The 17,868-nt window shown below is 45.7% G+C and overlaps 1 protein-coding gene and 1 long non-coding RNA gene across 2 annotated transcripts in view; both read left to right on the top strand.

Annotated features, from left to right (window-relative positions):
• Positions 1 to 17,868, top strand: part of ELAC2 (elaC ribonuclease Z 2) — a 972,577-nt gene that overhangs the window by 591,175 nt on the left and 363,534 nt on the right. The window lies entirely within an intron of this gene.
• LOC138581896 (uncharacterized) lies at positions 8,312 to 9,461 on the top strand. Its single transcript, XR_011304851.1, has 3 exons — positions 8,312 to 8,566; positions 8,660 to 8,770; positions 9,251 to 9,461. It is a non-coding gene; the product is annotated as an uncharacterized lncRNA (long non-coding RNA).

A 17,868-nucleotide genomic window follows, 5' to 3' on the forward strand; every position in this document is an offset into this window, starting at 1 on the left:
AGGCCAAACCATTCAAATATACAAATACACTGTGGACACAACACAAATCACCTACAATACATCATAACAAAATACCCACCACCTAAAAACTCCCATACGCATAAAAGCGCAAAGGAAAGAAAAAAAAAACACAACAGCAACCAAACAAAAAGAGCAAAAACACAAACAAAAACAGAGGAAAAGACGTCAATAAAGAAAGGTACAAAACTAATTATTGCACTCTAACCCCTTATTACCCGTGCGGATAGGCCACACCTATCCTATTAAAAATTGCACAATTCATTGGTACCAGCTGATCTTCGATCATTGAAACAAGTCTAACAGTTGCTAAAATAATGGCATTCGAGGAGCCCTGCATGCATCTGAACCATACTAAATTGGCTTCAAAACTAGAGTAGGAAAAAAACACAGAATCCAAACAGCATTGCCTTTGCTTAGCGAAAAATTCACAGTGCATAAAAAGATGTTCAAGATTTTCATTTTCAAACTTCTTCAGGCAAAATCGACATTCATCCCACCTCGCCAAATCCCTATACCCAGCCCAAAACCGAATACGTGCTCCAGTGTGGATAAGATCCAAACGGAAACGCATATAAATCTGTCTAGCCCTTTTATCAGGAAAACATAGGATATAAGTCAACCTTGGAGTAATTGCATGTCTGAACATGGCATAGGTCGAAAAGGAGGAATAACCCCCGATCTTATCTGAATTTTGTGCCCAAGAGTTGTGAAAGAAGCGAGTTTTAACTTTAATTGGGGTATTCGTCAAATCCATCAGAGTCATATTGAGCGATGTTAGAGTCTCCATTATGACTTCTTTCGCTTCTAAAACCGAAGCCGGGCAATTTTTAACCAACATTGACTGAAAGTCCTCATAAAGTGAATTTGGGGGAGGCAGAAGGATTTTACAGAAAGCAATTACCTTCCTCCAAAGATATTTATCAGCTAGAGGATAGAGCCCCAACTCATGTAAAATGATGGAATTTGGTACATAGCCTGGTAACCCTAAGATTTTCTTCCAAATTTGTCCTTGGATCTGATTTAACAAAGGCCCCAGCTTCAACAGACATATATCGAGCGTATAAAGCAGAATAGGCTCTATTTTCATAGTGTAAAATTGAATAAGAGGCAAAAGAGAAAAACTGCAGTATTTAGCAGAAATTATTCGCATTTGACCCATAAGTGGGCTAAGCTTCGCGTTCAGCAGAGTCTGCCATCCACCAATTGAATTCCCATTCGACAGGTGATAACCCAGGTAAATAATCGCGTCCTTCCTAAAAATAGGCTGCTGATTGATAGTAAAGGTAAATCTAGGCAATTTTTTTTTTGCCGTAAAAATCATATGTGATTTCATCGGGTTGACGGTCATGTTGTTTTGCAGGCAATATTCATAGAATGTGTTTAATTTGTTCTGAAGACCGAATGGGACTCTGTCGAATAGGATAATGTCATCAGCAAATGCCAACCAATGCAGTCGCATAGAGCCCAATATTACCGGAAATGCATTAATATCTTTCCAGAGATTCTCAATATCTGCGAGGTAAAGATTGAATAAAACCGCGGCTAGATTGCAGCCCTGTTTGACACCTATCCGCGTAGGAATATTGACAGAGAGAAGCCCTTGGGCATTTATCCGAATCTGACATGAGGTATTCGTATGTAAAGCAGCAATTAGAGCCACCAAGGTGGCTGGGATGCCATAAGCCAGCATCTTCTGCCAAAGGCGAGTTCGAAGGACATTATCGAAGGCACACGTGAGATCCATGGCTGCCATATAAATGGTACCCTTTGATTCTCCATGCACAGATCTCCTAAGATGTGCTAAAATTGAGGCATTTAATTGAGTACCCATAGCCCTTCGAAATCCTACCTGAGCTTTGGACAAAATATTAAGGGCCCTTCTATGAGTTTCTAAATCAACCAGAATAAGTCGTGTAAAAATTTTAGCAGCTGTGTCAATCAAGGCAATGGGTCTAAAGTTCGCAGGATTGCTTAACACACCCTTTTTATGTATGGGAATAATGATGGCTGTTAGCCATGATGCCGGAATGCTCCCAGTATGATAAATCAACTGATAACGTGGAAGTAAGTATCTGGCCCAAAAGTGGGGATCGGACTTAAACACACATGGGGGCAACCCATCAGGGCCGGCTGCTTTAGATGGTTTCAATTGCTCAATCGCCCATATAATATCATTTACATCCCAAGGACAGATCACCGGAAGGGTCAAGTGCACGGGAATGCTTTCTGATTCGATGTACCTAGCAGGTAGGGTGAATTTCAAACTGTAGAACCTCTCCCATTCTGGGCCTAAAATAACAGCCACCATGCGAAGATCGACCTTTCCTGTTGGATTTCTTAAAATGGCCCATAAGTCCCGTACTTTTTTTTTTACACAACAGACCAATCATAAGTTGGTTGGCTAGAATGTGGGCTGCCCGACGCAACAGTATTATTTGGTGCTTATAACGCGCCTCAATCGTGTTTTTTTGACGCTTGTATCCAAACGGACATATGACACGCTTCCTTAAAAGCCGCAGCTCGCAATTTCTTTGCTTTTTTAAGCACGCGACCTGGGAAGCATTGACCTGGGCAACCCCGATTCTAGCCTTCCCCAAGGGATCTTTCGCAACACCTACCAAATGCATATGGATCATTTTAGCATTTATTTCATTAATTTTGATCTCATTCTCTATAGAAATCTTGGCATCCCAGTTCACTAGGATGTCCCTGTTAACCAAAAATGTCACTTTCCTACACACAGCGGGGTGCCAGTTTACAGATATAATGTTTCTGTCACATACCATTAGGGCTGCAGGGGCAGAGGCTGCATAACGTTCACACCCCATATGCAGACGAGAGAAGAGCATATGGTGATCGCTCAGACCCAAGTCTAATATCAATATAGGTTCAAGCAGCCCAGAACACGCTTTAGAAGCGAATAAATAATCAATGAGTGAGGAGGCTAAACCTCGATGCCAAGAGAACGGAATGGATTGTGGAGCCAATTGTATTGGATATAGCCCCCATGATTGGAAAAAAAATAATAATTTCTGCCCTCTATCCTTAGCCTGTTGGGTATAGGTGAGTTACAGGTAAGTACCTTGTTCCTTTGGGCACCTGGATGTGAACTGGGACCAGACACACACTGCCCCGACTTCTGGCTTATACACAGACCACCACTTTGCCTGGGAAGGCAGAATCATTCCACGGGAAATTGTTTGCTACATACAACCAAAAAACAGTATGGTTTGAGGACGGGAGAACATCTCATGGCATTGCCATCTTAGAGTGCTAGCCACTCTAGAACCATGTTCTTTTGCAAGCTCTAGGTAAAAAGCCCTGTCCTTTTCTTTTTCTTTTTTGTCTGACTGCATTTTAGCCAGAATGTACTTCAATTTATTTTTCTGCAGCCTGAGCATCTTTTTCAAGATCAAATATTGCATCTGCATCATTGACAGCAGTAAAAGTGGCACTAGAAGAGTTATCAGATCTTTCCACCTGCACCATTATTAGCAGGAGAAACATTTTAAGGCCCACTACCAATGGGGCCTGCACCAGAATTCGTTTCACCTGGGCAAAGTAACTTTCCTAGCCACAAGGTGCTCCATTTTTCTCTGCACCAACTCTGCTTTTGTACAAGAGGTAGGTAAACCTTTTTCAGATTTAAGTTTCCGCATTAATATAGCGTTAACCCCTCCCCCTCCACCCCCCGTTCCAAGGGCTGGAATGTGGGGGTAACGACCTGGCAGCCCAAATCATATATAACAAGGGCACTGGGCCGTTAACCCCTCATTCCAGCTTTTGGAACGGGGAGGAGGGGTTGGGGGTTAACACTATTGGCACACTGGGTTACCAAAGCAGTAACACGGGTGCTAAAAATGATTTTCATTCATTCAAAGGGATGGTGGCCGGAAAAGGGACAATCTGGTGTAGATGGTGAGGTTAGGTTGGGATTTATTTAGCAAAAAGAAAAGGGAGGGCGTGGTGAAGTTGTTGGCTCCTAGCGGGGAGGCAGCCTTCGGATTCCGCGGAACGTGGGCTGAGATTACAGGACTCTGCAGAACATCATTGGCTGCATCCCACGTCCTGGTTGCTAATAGCAGTAATGGCCCTTTACAGACCTAAAATCTTTAGGGATAGGAGTTTTGCATAAAAAGCACTAGAAGATCACTCTAGTGAACCTTCACTGAGTTCCAATCTCCTTATCCCACCGCTGAGCATCAATTGTTAAAATTGATATTCCGAGTCAGTCCTGTGGACAGATTCCGAGAGGCCACCCTATTCTGGTGAACAGGGAAATACAACTCTACAACACAGAGGGGCTTTGTAGGACCAGCTTCTTTGGTACCGCCATCAGGGTCAACTTCTTCCATTTGATAGTGGTGGCCATCTCTGTTCTCTGCCTGCATTGTTTCCTAGGAGTCCTCCAATAACGTAGTGGTCCTTTATTCATCGTGCCAATGGTCGTCTAGCTTGCCAGTGCCAGGAACCATCTCTCTAGAGCACGGAACTGCTGACTAGCTGGACGGAAGTACTGAATCTGAAAGTCACCCCTGCACCAATGACTCCTGGGCCTCCCTCGATGGAACCAAAAAACAAAGTGGGCCCGGCGAACTCTGGAACCCTAGAAGTAGTCCCTGCGAACTACCTCCATAGAGTTTAATTGGGATAATGTCCTTGCCTGACTGTGATCGTTGGAGTTCTGGACCAGACATCTCTGCCGAAGTGTCTGAAAAGCACATGATAATTCTGCACATGTGCATCCGATCGACAGAAATTGCCTTTTGGATTTAATACAGCCGGAAAAACACTGCTTTCATTGAAAATCGCTGAGCCACCATTGAAATCCACGAGGTAGCCCCAATTTAAGATGGCCGCCACCCTACTCCTTTGATGTAGCCTGGCCCCGACTGCCTCCAGGTCCTGCAGTCCGCCCTGATTGGCCACCTGTCCTTTATGTGGTCCAATCCCTCGCCGGCCGGCGAGCGCCAGCCCTCCCACTAAGGAACCCCACACACCAAGGAACAACTCCTGGCCTGACCCTGTCCAGAGCCGACAGAGGCCAGGGCCAGGAACTCTGCCCGTGCGACCTAAATTTGCACGCAACCTTGTCCTGTCAACACCATCTGTCAAGCTGGTAAGCAGTCCTAAATTGCCTCGCAACTATATGGAAACAACTTTTCTTCTTGCCCACCTACCGTCTGTAGTCTGTCGGCTACCCAGTTTATCCACTCCTTGGTCTTCTTATGCTGTGCCCGCCGCGTTTGCCCTGTTCATTAATGACTTCTGAACGCTTCCTACCCTATCTACTACTTCAACCTACTTGTTGCCACTGTTATTACTACATGCTGCACAACTGCCTACCTATTTTGCCTATGTCTGTAATGTGGATTACTCTGCCTATTGCTTAGCTGACTGCACTTGCAGCACACTATGCCTCACAACCTATATTACAACTAAACTTGTACTTAGCCCTCTGTGCCATTGATACTGCATTTGGCCCACAGTGGTAGAGTCTAAAAATTTTGCAAACTCTAGACTCATTCTGCCTACCGCATTGGTCTCTCCAGTTGCAGCTCAATCATTGGCAATCACTGTATTTCAGATCTTGTGCCGTACTTTTTCTGTTCCTGATTTTGCCCTCAAGCTCCACCAGTGCTCAGCTGCACCCCTTGCCCACACTTGCTACTCTCCCCTCTCTCTCACACAATCCACTAATCTTATCCAGCATGGCTGCACCCAACCCTTATTTGAACGACCCAGCCCTCTGCATCTGACACTTTGCCTCTAAACCCATACCGAATCACCCATGCACCACCTACACTAGAAATTTGAGACTTGGCTCTAGACGCTGTCGTGCATTCATCAGTCAGTCCCCTAGTACAGCCAGCATAGCCACACCACCGACTCAGCCCATCGCCACCTACGCCTGCAATCTGAGACTAGGCACAAGACTCCACTTGCCTCCTACACATACCCATCCTCACGTTAGCAGCATTACAAGTCCTTGTCAAGCTTGTATCCAATTTCCTTTTTTACCAGTCTGCACTCGCCTGCACTCACTGGAGTCAACCATGCACCTCACACGTCAGAAACCAGAGACTAGCATCTAGACTCCTTCTTGGGATGCACCACCAGGGCCTTTATCCTAACTCCAAACTCCCACGACCAGTCAACGACCACACTCCTACACACATCCCAACCTCAGTACCGGCTACGAACTTAAACCCATCACTACCTCTGACTACATGCCATATCAAGGCAAATAATAATAAGAAGCTCATTGGTGCCCTGATCAATGCCCGATCCCTCTCGGCACATGCCCTTGATATTGCAGACATGATTACTTCTGGTAACCTAGACTTCCTGGGCATCACCGAAACTTGGTTGCATATTGCATCCGGACCTGCACTTTCCCTTGCAGTTCCAGACAAATATTCCATCATTAGACAAGACATTGACACCAATCAATCCAAGGGTGGAGGAATAGCCGTAATCTTCAAAAGCTCAATTGAATTTAGGATGATGCCCAACATCCAGATTCCATCTGCTGAACTTCTATCCTTCAAGTTACCAATCTCACCCAACCAAACTATTACAGCGCATCTCCTATATAGGCACCCTGGCCCAATTACCTCATTTATTGATTATATTTCTTCCTTTCTTGCCTCTAGCACCAAGCCCAACCCGCAAATCCTTCTACTTGGTGACTTTAATTTAGGCTAGCAACATGTGAATGATCCCAAAGCCACTGACCTCCTAAACTTTCTTACTGACTTTGGCCTCACCCAACACATCAAAGAGCCCACTCATATCAAAGGATGCACTCTCGATTGGGTTGCTGACCTAAACTGCAAGCTTAACTTGATCTCTGTGATTCCATGCCTTTGGTCAGACCACTACAAAATAACCTTTGCAATCAACTCCAGTCCTCAAATCTGCAAACCCAATCTAGCCCCTGCCACTCAAACCCGTAATAAGGAGGATATCTCGATCGAGAAAACTCTTCCCATCATCGTTCCTCTACTAAATACCTCTCTGACCACCGGCTCAGACCCTACAGTTTTGGTCGATATTTATAACCAGGCCATGCTCAAAGCCCTCAATACTATTGCACCGCTTAAAATTGCGTAAACAGAAACCGCGTACTCATCTGAACTCCTGGTTCACCCCCATTCTTAGAGACTACGCAAAGAAAAAAGAAAGGCTGAGTCCCTTTGGAAAAATATACCCTCCCTTGTTAACAAAAACAACCTACCTCTGGCCACCTCCACTTACAGAGCTGCTATTCTTGCAGCCAAAAAAGATGTCTACAACAAACGTATCATGCAAGCCCATTCAAACACGAAGGAGCTTTTTAAGATCCTCAAGGAATTGGAGTCCCCTGTTGCCCCTCTGGTGACTTGCTCCCCTGACGCTCCCTGGTGTACGAATATTCAAAAGGAACTTTTAGATAAAATTGCATTACTGCAAGCAAAAATAAATGCTAAAAAGAACAACCTAACCGATTTTAACTTGAACACATCCTTGTTTAACCTACCAGTCCCCACACATACTATAAAATCTTTCAGCTTCTCTCTGCTATCCATTGAGGAAGTGGAAAATATTATCAAAAAGCTTAAACCATCAAATTGTCAAGGCGATACCTTCCCTGCACCCATCATCAAGGAAGCTGCGCATGACCTTGTACCATTTATCACTACTTTTATAAATGCCTCCTTCAGATCAGGCATTGTCCCAGATAACCTTAAGGATGCTTGGGATATCCCATTAATTAAAAAAACCTCCCTTGACCCAAGCAACCCCGCCAATTATAGGCCTATTACTACGGTACCATACCGTCTAAAATTTCTGGACCGCGCTGCATACTTGCAAATACAGAACTATCTTGAATCAAACCGATTACTTGGTCTCCGTCAATCTGGCTTCCATCCTAGACATCACACAAACTGCCCTGATTGATTTAAAAACTCAAATTGACGACCTAAAAGATAAGGGCAAGTTGGCACTCCTCCTCTTGCTCGATCTGTCAGCAGCATTCAACTTGATCGATCATAAAATTCTCTGCCACCATCTCAAAATTGCTGCACACTTTTCGGACTCTGCGTCGTCTTGGATTAGTTCCTTTTTAGCTAATAGAACTATGAGGGTCTTCTCTGCTCTAGCCTCTGCAGAGCCTGCCCCTGTCCCTTGTGGAGTCCCTCAAGGATCTTGCATCCCCCCCCACATTATACAATGTTTACCAAGCCACTCTTTGACATACTTGACTATCTGGGTGTCTCATATGCCAACTATGCATTATGGAACATATTAACTCTACTTTTCTTATTTATCCTGATCTCTGGTCAGTCCCTATGAGTACGCTTGCACTATGCGCCATTGCATGATGGCCTCCATATTCCTCACTCACCGGCTTCTATGCCCTTTTCTATGTTTATTATTTAGTTTCCTTTCTACGTCTGACGGCGTGTCCCCAGCACAGCTCGTTCCCTAGGTTACGACCGCGCGGAGCCACTGCCTGCCGGTTTCAGTTTCCACTAACAGTGTTCCCCGCACTGTACAGGTAAGCTACCGCTACTTGGGTCCCTTTGCCCGGTTGGGAGACCCCAGGTTCATTTCTCTCCAGTATAACAGAAATGTATATGTCCCCACTTAGGTGCCAGCAGTACGTGTCTCTTTGCAGATGCCCTGCATCGTATAATTGTTTCGAATACTTGTTGACCACACGGATGCCCCTGTTGCCTTGGCTACTCGTCCCGCAACTCGAGTGAGTGCATTCTTCAAAACCAATTCCGGTTTATTTTAAGTATTATTTATTTTATTCAGTAGCGCTCTTTTGGAGTTATTCTTTCTCCGTCCACAGGAGGGGTATGGTTTTTTCTTAAACACGCTCCCCATATTGACTCAGCTTTTTCACTATTCAAGGGTGGTCCTTGCTATTTAGAACCCACTACCACTTTTGGCTTATCTCGATCTGTCTGACTCTTCATCACGCCATTTTCTAGATCCCACCATGTAGGTGGATCTCACACAATACATCTCCTTTGTTATGTGTTTAGCTATTAGTATAGAGTGTTTCTCTTTGATCTGTTAGTTCACTCTTTTCACCATACTAGATCTCCAGTATTCTGCTCTTCACCATCTCGCTAGCATCCCGAGTTATGTACAGCTTGTCAGTCAGTCCTTGACTGTTATGGAAATAAAATAAAAGATTTTACTTTTTGTCTCCTTGAAATGTTGTCAACAGTTCAATTGGGCCCTTATGAAGAAGAGGTTACCCTCGAAACGCGTCGGCCACTCCACAATTGGACAGCATCACCTCTCCATCATTTATTGCTTCTTCGCAATTTGTTTTAATATGTTAAACGTCACGAATTACTTTGTACAACAGAATGTGCCTTTTGGCAAATTTTGTTTTCCTCTTTGCCAAATAAATTGTTATATGCTCAACTAACAAACTGCTGTTATATATCTATATCCATATATTTGAAGGCCCTATGTGGCATCAGTAAACAGTGTGCAGGGGACGGGAGGGCCCCACTTTTTGGGTCCTCTTCTATTTTCTCTTTTCTGATTTAGGCTTTGTGCCAAGGCCTTTTTTCCTCCCCCGCACCTTTAAATTCTTAAACCAGCTCTTCTGTACATATAATGATGTTTTGAATTTCTATATCAATTGTTACCAGGTGTGCACCACTGTCAGCATTTTTGTTTTCTAACTATGCTGACTGCACCTAGATACTCATCCCTATCTCTGGTGACTTTGTTCTTGACGCAACGGCACTTAATGATGTCTACTTAATCATCCAGGCTTGGATGGCTCATCGTGGGCTTTGCCTCAATGATGAGAAAACGGAGCTACTCATCCTTGGATCGCATTCCAAATTGGCCAAACTTGACCCAGCATACATATCATTCACCATAGACGGCAACATTATTAAAGTGTCCAACGCAGCAAAATCTCGAGGCATTTATCTTGACGCAACTCTATCTCTAACTAGACAAACATATGCCGTAGCGTCTGCCTCGGCTTATACTTGTAAACTCATCATAGCCTGCAGACCCTTCCTGGACACTGAGAACTGCATCATCCTAGCTAGAACACTAATCATGGCAAAATAGACTATTGTAACGCTCTCTACCTAGGGACCAGCCAAAAAAACATTGACAAGTTACACAAAACAATGGCATCAGGAAGGCCCTCAACATCCCTAGAAGATCTCACATCTGAAACATCAGACGCAACCTTCATTGGATCCCCGTCGTGCAGCGAATGTTGTATAACTTACAAGGCTCAGAACAACCTGGCACCAGCCTATCTGACTAGCCGTTTCTCGCAGCATGTCGCGAACAGACCGCTGAGATCAGCCTATGTCAACACACTCTCTATACCTAGATTTAAGATGCAGTCTGCTGGGGGATCAAGTTTCCCAGTCCTCGCAGCTATACTCTGGAACACCACCCCTTCCACACTCAGATCAGAACCTACGTTCCACTCCTTCAAAACCAAAACCAAACTCTGGCTTCACAAGCTTGATGAGCCTACTACACTTTCACTATAGGCTCTTAGCTTTAACTACATTAGCACTTCCTACCCCTTTTCAAATTTTTTATGTTCTCTTTACCTCTTTCTCATTTGCATCCCTGTTAGGGAGAATTCTCTGTTTAGGCTGAATTTCCCTACCTAGTGAGTCCCCCAGCAGCTTTGCTGGATTTCTGGGGTTTAATTTTTTCTCCTGCCAAGAGTGAGACTCTTTTACCCTCACTCTTGGACATGTTGAACTGTGTTATCTTGGACAAACCTTGTGTTGAATGGGCTATGGGGTCTTTTACTCCATAGGGCCTCATGTATTTTTGTGATGTGGGTTACACAGCACCCTCTGTGCCGTGACCCAGGGGTGTCCTAGGGACTCCCCAACATAGACTCCATACCCTGGGACTGACTACTGTCTCCCAGGGCATGTAAAGTCACCAAAGACTTTGCTAGTCTTGAATCCTGAACAGAACCAGTACAAACCATCATATTGTGGACGTACTGGCTGGGGCAATTCGATTGCCCCAGGGTCTGTTAGTCGAGGGGGCACGTCTCCGTCCCCCCTGATCGAGTTTTGGCTGGTGGCAGTGGAAACTACGTTTTATATTCGACCGCGAATATTTTCCTATGGGATTTCCCATTGTTTTAGGCTAACACATTTAATTATTTATTTACGGTAGCCTTAAACATACCACCGGTTTATATATTTATTTTTATAACTCCGGTTGGGACTTTTTGCCAAAACTTGATTCTAAAATGGCGTTGGTGTTCGCCTCTGTAACTCTGACCCAAAGTGGAGCCCTTTGTTCCACTTTTGGCGGGCTTCTCCACAGAAGCCCTCCAAAGTGGTGCCACTCTGTCTGGGGTACTTAGGAGGGGTGGAGGGGGATTTAGGCACCCTGGACTGAGTTACCTTGGTAACTCAAGTCGCACTCCGTCCTGATTGGCCCAAGTGGTGAACCGCCCGGCTCACCACTTAGCATGTTTGAGTGACAGCTAGGCTGGGTGAATGGGGGTTTGCTGCATAAAAGCAGGGCTTTGGGGACTGGAACTTCAGAAGTCGCCACAGGACCAAGAATCCGACGAGGGAAGAGCTGAGCCGACCTGCTTCGACGACACCACCCGGTGGAGCCCTGCTGAACCGTCTCACCACTTTTCCCGACGACCGAGGAGAACTCTTAACGGAGTGGCTCCTTCCCTTGACTGGTGGGGACAACCAGTTTTCGCCTTCTTTTCGCTTCTCGAGGTATCTCGTGGCCGCCTTGCCAGTGCCAAGCACCCCGGCAACCGGAACCCCACCACTTTTACCCCAAACCACGAAAGTCGGTACAACCCTTCAACCAGAGGACTCCGCGGCTGGTTTCTTCCCGGGCAGTGCAACGACCCTCTTCTTCTGCTCTTCAGCGAGAACTTCTTTCTCCCCTGACCGACGTCGAGCCCTGCTGCCACTGCCTGGAACAACTGCCACCGCTGGAGGATCCTTTCCGCTTAAGGTACCGTGTTCCGCCTGGCTTCCCTTGCTACCGACTGTACGGGGTAGATTTAGCCCCCGGCTTTCGAACCTGGGAGTGCCTGGAACACCCTGGCTAAACTTTCTAAGCCACTCTAACCTCTTTCTAACTCTTTGCAAGACTTTGAATCCCTAATAACAGTGTGATCTTGGGCACATTTTCGCTCCGGCTACTCTAAGAGTGGGCCCTGCCTAGTGACTTTTGCTCACCTGTGACTTTGTGCTTCTTTGAGCCTATTGCAAGTGTTCTGGACCTTAGAGTGGTGTGTTTAACCCATTTCTGTTTCTTTTTTTATCCCTTTCTTGAACCTACTAGAGTTTCATCTAACGTTAAGCACTCACCTCTGTTTTAATTAAGTGGTGTTAACCTAGAGTTGTCTAGATAGGAGAAAGGATTGAATCTACTTTCGTTATAACTGTGTTTGAAGTGTTTACTATATTTTGCTAGAGTGTTTTTAACTTATGTGTATTTTAAATAAATAACTATGTACTTTTGAAACCAAGCTCTGGTCAGTGTTTGCTTGTGCTATTGTATTTTGGTACCTATTGTGTATACTTTGCATACCGCCTAACTCTTCTTGAGAGAAGTCTGACTGCTCAGCCACAGCTACCAGGTAAATCTGGGTGGTACAGACTGCTACCAAAGGGGTTTACTGCTCTACCTGTAGTCTTAAATCTTTTGCAGTGTTCCCCAAGGGAACTGCACAGGTTTCTGCCTAACACTGGTGTACAGCGGTGGGATTTGTATTGAGTATACATTTTATTGTACTTTAGATACCTTAGTGCAACTAACCACAAAGCTTAGCACTGAAAAAGTAAAACCTCTAACATGTCAGTTATAGAAAGCTATAGTCAAGAGTCCCTTGCAGCCAAAACTGCTGATTGTTTAAGAGTGCTCTGTAAACATAAGGATCTCCTGACTAAGGGCAAGAAAATGGAGCTGATTGAAAGATTGTTAGCTAACCAAAGTCTGGGTGATGGTTCAGAGGAACCTACCACTCCAGCAACTGTAGATGACAGTGTTGAAATTAACATGGAGCAAAATGTTGATGATTCTGAGGAAGAGTCAGAAGGGGAGGGTGAGGCTGTTGTAACTGTCCCCCCTAGGCCTCTGCCTGCTCTACCTGCTGTGCCTACTGGACCTTTACCAGGTCCCACATTTAGTCCTCAGTACTTTGAACTGGAGAAAATGAAGCTAGAATTGGAGTATAAGAAACTTAATGCTCAAACTGACAAAGAACTAAGGCTAAGGGAAATGGAGCTCAAGTATGACTTAGAAATGAAGAAATTATCTGTTGAGAATGTTTCTCTCTCTGGCTCCTCTAGAAGTTCCAGTCCTAAAAGACCCCGGATGCCTAAAGAATTGGTTGGTATGTATGAGCCTAAGTTGGATGTGTTGGATTGGTTGTCTCTGTTTGAATATAATCATGGGCTTCAGAACATCACAGGAAATGACTTACTCACCTGGTTGTTCTCTAGGCTTCCCCCTGTTGCAACTGATGTGGTAATGGAGATGGGGGAGGAGGATAGGAAGGACTATGAATGTGTGAAACTAGCTTTGATAGCTAGGTTTGGGAAGACCCCTTCCCAGTATCTTAAGAGGTTTAGGAACCTCAAAAAGCATGATGGTACCCCTTGGGCTACCTGGGTGAGTGAATGTTTGAAAAACTTAGAGGGATGGATTAAGGGTTACAAGGTGAACACTTATGAAGGTATGAAGAATTTGTTTATGTTGGAGACTATTTATGATGCCTGCTCTCCTGAGCTCAGACAACACTTGGCTGATTCCAGGGAATTGGATTCCCGGAAACTAGCTAAGGCTGCTGACTTGTGGGTTGCCAACAGGGCCACTCACAAGGATTCTGGGGTAACTCAGAAGAAGGATGGGGAGAAACAGCCTAAAAAAGACTCCAAAGAGAATTCTAATAATTCCTATCCCAAAGAGGGCCCCAAACCACAAAATAACCAGGGTAAACCACATGGGAAACCTAGTCAGGCTACTGTACCTTCTGGCCACAAGCCAGAAGGAGGTCAGAACAAGCCACCCTTCCAGAGAGCGTTTGGACAATGCTATGTCTGTCAGGGTACTGACCATATCAAAGGAGATCCCAAGTGCAAGGGTAAACCTGCAGGGATCAGCACAGTCTCCTTAGCCTTCACCCCTGAGGATGAAGTACAGATGGCTAGTGCCCACTTTGAACTCTTTGCTGAAGAACCCTTGGGTCTTCAAGCAACTGTAAACTTAGAGCCTATGGGTCTGGTTAGTCCCCAGAATAGGGTTGTGTATAACTCCCTACCTGTTAACTCTAAGGTGTATTATGTGGACAGTGTTCTTGTCAATGGCCAGGATACTCCTGCCAGGAGAGACACTGGGGCCAGCAGAACAGTAGTGGATGAAAGCTTCTTTCAACCTGAGGATGTGGCCAAAGCACCCAAAGGTCCCACTAAGATGTCTGGAGGCCCTGTCCAAATGGTTCCTATCCTACCAGCCCTCATTCAGTGTAACAACATGACAGTGAGGATCCCTGTCAGTGTTCAGACTGAGGTACCTGGGAAGGTCCTGTTAGGGAATGACCTAAGAACTCTAGGAGTAGTGTCACATACCCCCAGGCCTCCCAGTATGGAGAAGCAGAACTTAACCAAATTGGCTAGACAGGCTACCTTGAAGGACCCTTCTAAGCCTGTGGGACCCTCTACTGAGAACCCCACTACAAGCCCTGGTGTTAGTAAGTTGACCTCTAACCCAGGCACATTTCAGGATAGTATGCTAGGAACATGGGCGCCCCAACCAAGCTCCATCATTGTTCCCCTAGTCTCAGAGTCTCTGACTCCCCCTGCTTCTGAGGAAGAGGTGGATAGACCAACTAGGCCCCTATCTGGACCTGAGAGAACTGGTAATTCTCAGTGCTGGTGGAAAACCAGAAAAGAAAAGTCTAAGGCCAAAAACCTTCAGACTGTTGGACCTTCTACTGAAGACCCCAACTCAAATCCTAATATTAGGGGGGAAACTCCTAAAATAGGTAAGGGTAGATCTAAGAGGAAGGGGAAGCAGGTACATTGCCTAACCCCAACCCCTCCAACCAAGAGGCCTAAGACCCAACCTGCTCCCACAAGAGAGGTGGTGAGGAACCTTGGAGGCCCCTCTAGATCTAAGGGAATCCTTTATAAGGACCCCTTGAAAAAGCCTAACATAGGTTCAGAAGTTGTACCAACTTCTGAGGGACTGGTCAACCAGATCCCCTATAACAAAAAGACTGATGTTCCTCAAAGGGTCTGTAGGTCCGTTAGCTTGCAAAAGAAAACCTTTGAGTTCTCCATTGAACATAGGTCAAGGTGTCACCATCAAAATGCTGATGGACTCTCTAGGATGTATATCATCGACTAGAGGTATGAGGTTCATCCAGGAGTGGATTAAATCCTCCTGTCCCTTAGTCTGGGGGGGGGCGAGTGTTAGGGAGAATTCTCTGTTTAGGCTGAATTTCCCTACCTAGTGAGTCCCCCAGCAGCTTTGCTGGATTTCTGGGGTTTAATTTTTTCTCCTGCCAAGAGTGAGACTCTTTTACCCTCACTCTTGGACATGTTGAACTGTGTTATCTTGGACAAACCTTGTGTTGAATGGGCTATGGGGTCTTTTACTCCATAGGGCCTCATGTATTTTTGTGATGTGGGTTACACAGCACCCTCTGTGCCGTGACCCAGGGGTGTCCTAGGGACTCCCCAACATAGACTCCATACCCTGGGACTGACTACTGTCTCCCAGGGCATGTAAAGTCACCAAAGACTTTGCTAGTCTTGAATCCTGAACAGAACCAGTACAAACCATCATATTGTGGACGTACTGGCTGGGGCAATTCGATTGCCCCAGGGTCTGTTAGTCGAGGGGGCACGTCTCCGTCCCCCCTGATCGAGTTTTGGCTGGTGGCAGTGGAAACTACGTTTTATATTCGACCGCGAATATTTTCCTATGGGATTTCCCATTGTTTTAGGCTAACACATTTAATTATTTATTTACGGTAGCCTTAAACATACCACCGGTTTATATATTTATTTTTATAACTCCGGTTGGGACTTTTTGCCAAAACTTGATTCTAAAATGGCGTTGGTGTTCGCCTCTGTAACTCTGACCCAAAGTGGAGCCCTTTGTTCCACTTTTGGCGGGCTTCTCCACAGAAGCCCTCCAAAGTGGTGCCACTCTGTCTGGGGTACTTAGGAGGGGTGGAGGGGGATTTAGGCACCCTGGACTGAGTTACCTTGGTAACTCAAGTCGCACTCCGTCCTGATTGGCCCAAGTGGTGAACCGCCCGGCTCACCACTTAGCATGTTTGAGTGACAGCTAGGCTGGGTGAATGGGGGTTTGCTGCATAAAAGCAGGGCTTTGGGGACTGGAACTTCAGAAGTCGCCACAGGACCAAGAATCCGACGAGGGAAGAGCTGAGCCGACCTGCTTCGACGACACCACCCGGTGGAGCCCTGCTGAACCGTCTCACCACTTTTCCCGACGACCGAGGAGAACTCTTAACGGAGTGGCTCCTTCCCTTGACTGGTGGGGACAACCAGTTTTCGCCTTCTTTTCGCTTCTCGAGGTATCTCGTGGCCGCCTTGCCAGTGCCAAGCACCCCGGCAACCGGAACCCCACCACTTTTACCCCAAACCACGAAAGTCGGTACAACCCTTCAACCGGAGGACTCCGCGGCTGGTTTCTTCCCGGGCAGTGCAACGACCCTCTTCTTCTGCTCTTCAGCGAGAACTTCTTTCTCCCCTGACCGACGTCGAGCCCTGCTGCCACTGCCTGGAACAACTGCCACCGCTGGAGGATCCTTTCCGCTTAAGGTACCGTGTTCCGCCTGGCTTCCCTTGCTACCGACTGTACGGGGTAGATTTAGCCCCCGGCTTTCGAACCTGGGAGTGCCTGGAACACCCTGGCTAAACTTTCTAAGCCACTCTAACCTCTTTCTAACTCTTTGCAAGACTTTGAATCCCTAATAACAGTGTGATCTTGGGCACATTTTCGCTCCGGCTACTCTAAGAGTGGGCCCTGCCTAGTGACTTTTGCTCACCTGTGACTTTGTGCTTCTTTGAGCCTATTGCAAGTGTTCTGGACCTTAGAGTGGTGTGTTTAACCCATTTCTGTTTCTTTTTTTATCCCTTTCTTGAACCTACTAGAGTGTCATCTAACGTTAAGCACTCACCTCTGTTTTAATTAAGTGGTGTTAACCTAGAGTTGTCTAGATAGGAGAAAGGATTGAATCTACTTTCGTTATAACTGTGTTTGAAGTGTTTACTATATTTTGCTAGAGTGTTTTTAACTTATGTGTATTTTAAATAAATAACTATGTACTTTTGAAACCAAGCTCTGGTCAGTGTTTGCTTGTGCTATTGTATTTTGGTACCTATTGTGTATACTTTGCATACCGCCTAACTCTTCTTGAGAGAAGTCTGACTGCTCAGCCACAGCTACCAGGTAAATCTGGGTGGTACAGACTGCTACCAAAGGGGTTTACTGCTCTACCTGTAGTCTTAAATCTTTTGCAGTGTTCCCCAAGGGAACTGCACAGGTTTCTGCCTAACAATCCCTTACATTAGCTTCTAGTAACCTTTATATGTTTCCGGAGTAATTATGTGTAACCTGCACCGTTATGTTTCTAACTTCTGTTTTTTTAAGTTTTATTGTATCATCTTTGTTAAGACTGTTCCCCTGGGGGAACAGGTTATGCCTGCCTGTAACCACCTTCTTGTAACTACGTGCCCAGATCCCTCAGGGCAAGGTTGCGCTCTACAAATAAATACAAATACAGTATCCTTCCTTGAGCTTGCCCTAAGGTAG

The sequence above is a fragment of the Ambystoma mexicanum genome, chromosome 3q (assembly GCF_040938575.1).
Source record: "Ambystoma mexicanum isolate Mex_15411 chromosome 3q, UKY_AmexF1_1, whole genome shotgun sequence".
Taxonomy (NCBI): Eukaryota; Metazoa; Chordata; class Amphibia; order Caudata; family Ambystomatidae; genus Ambystoma; species Ambystoma mexicanum.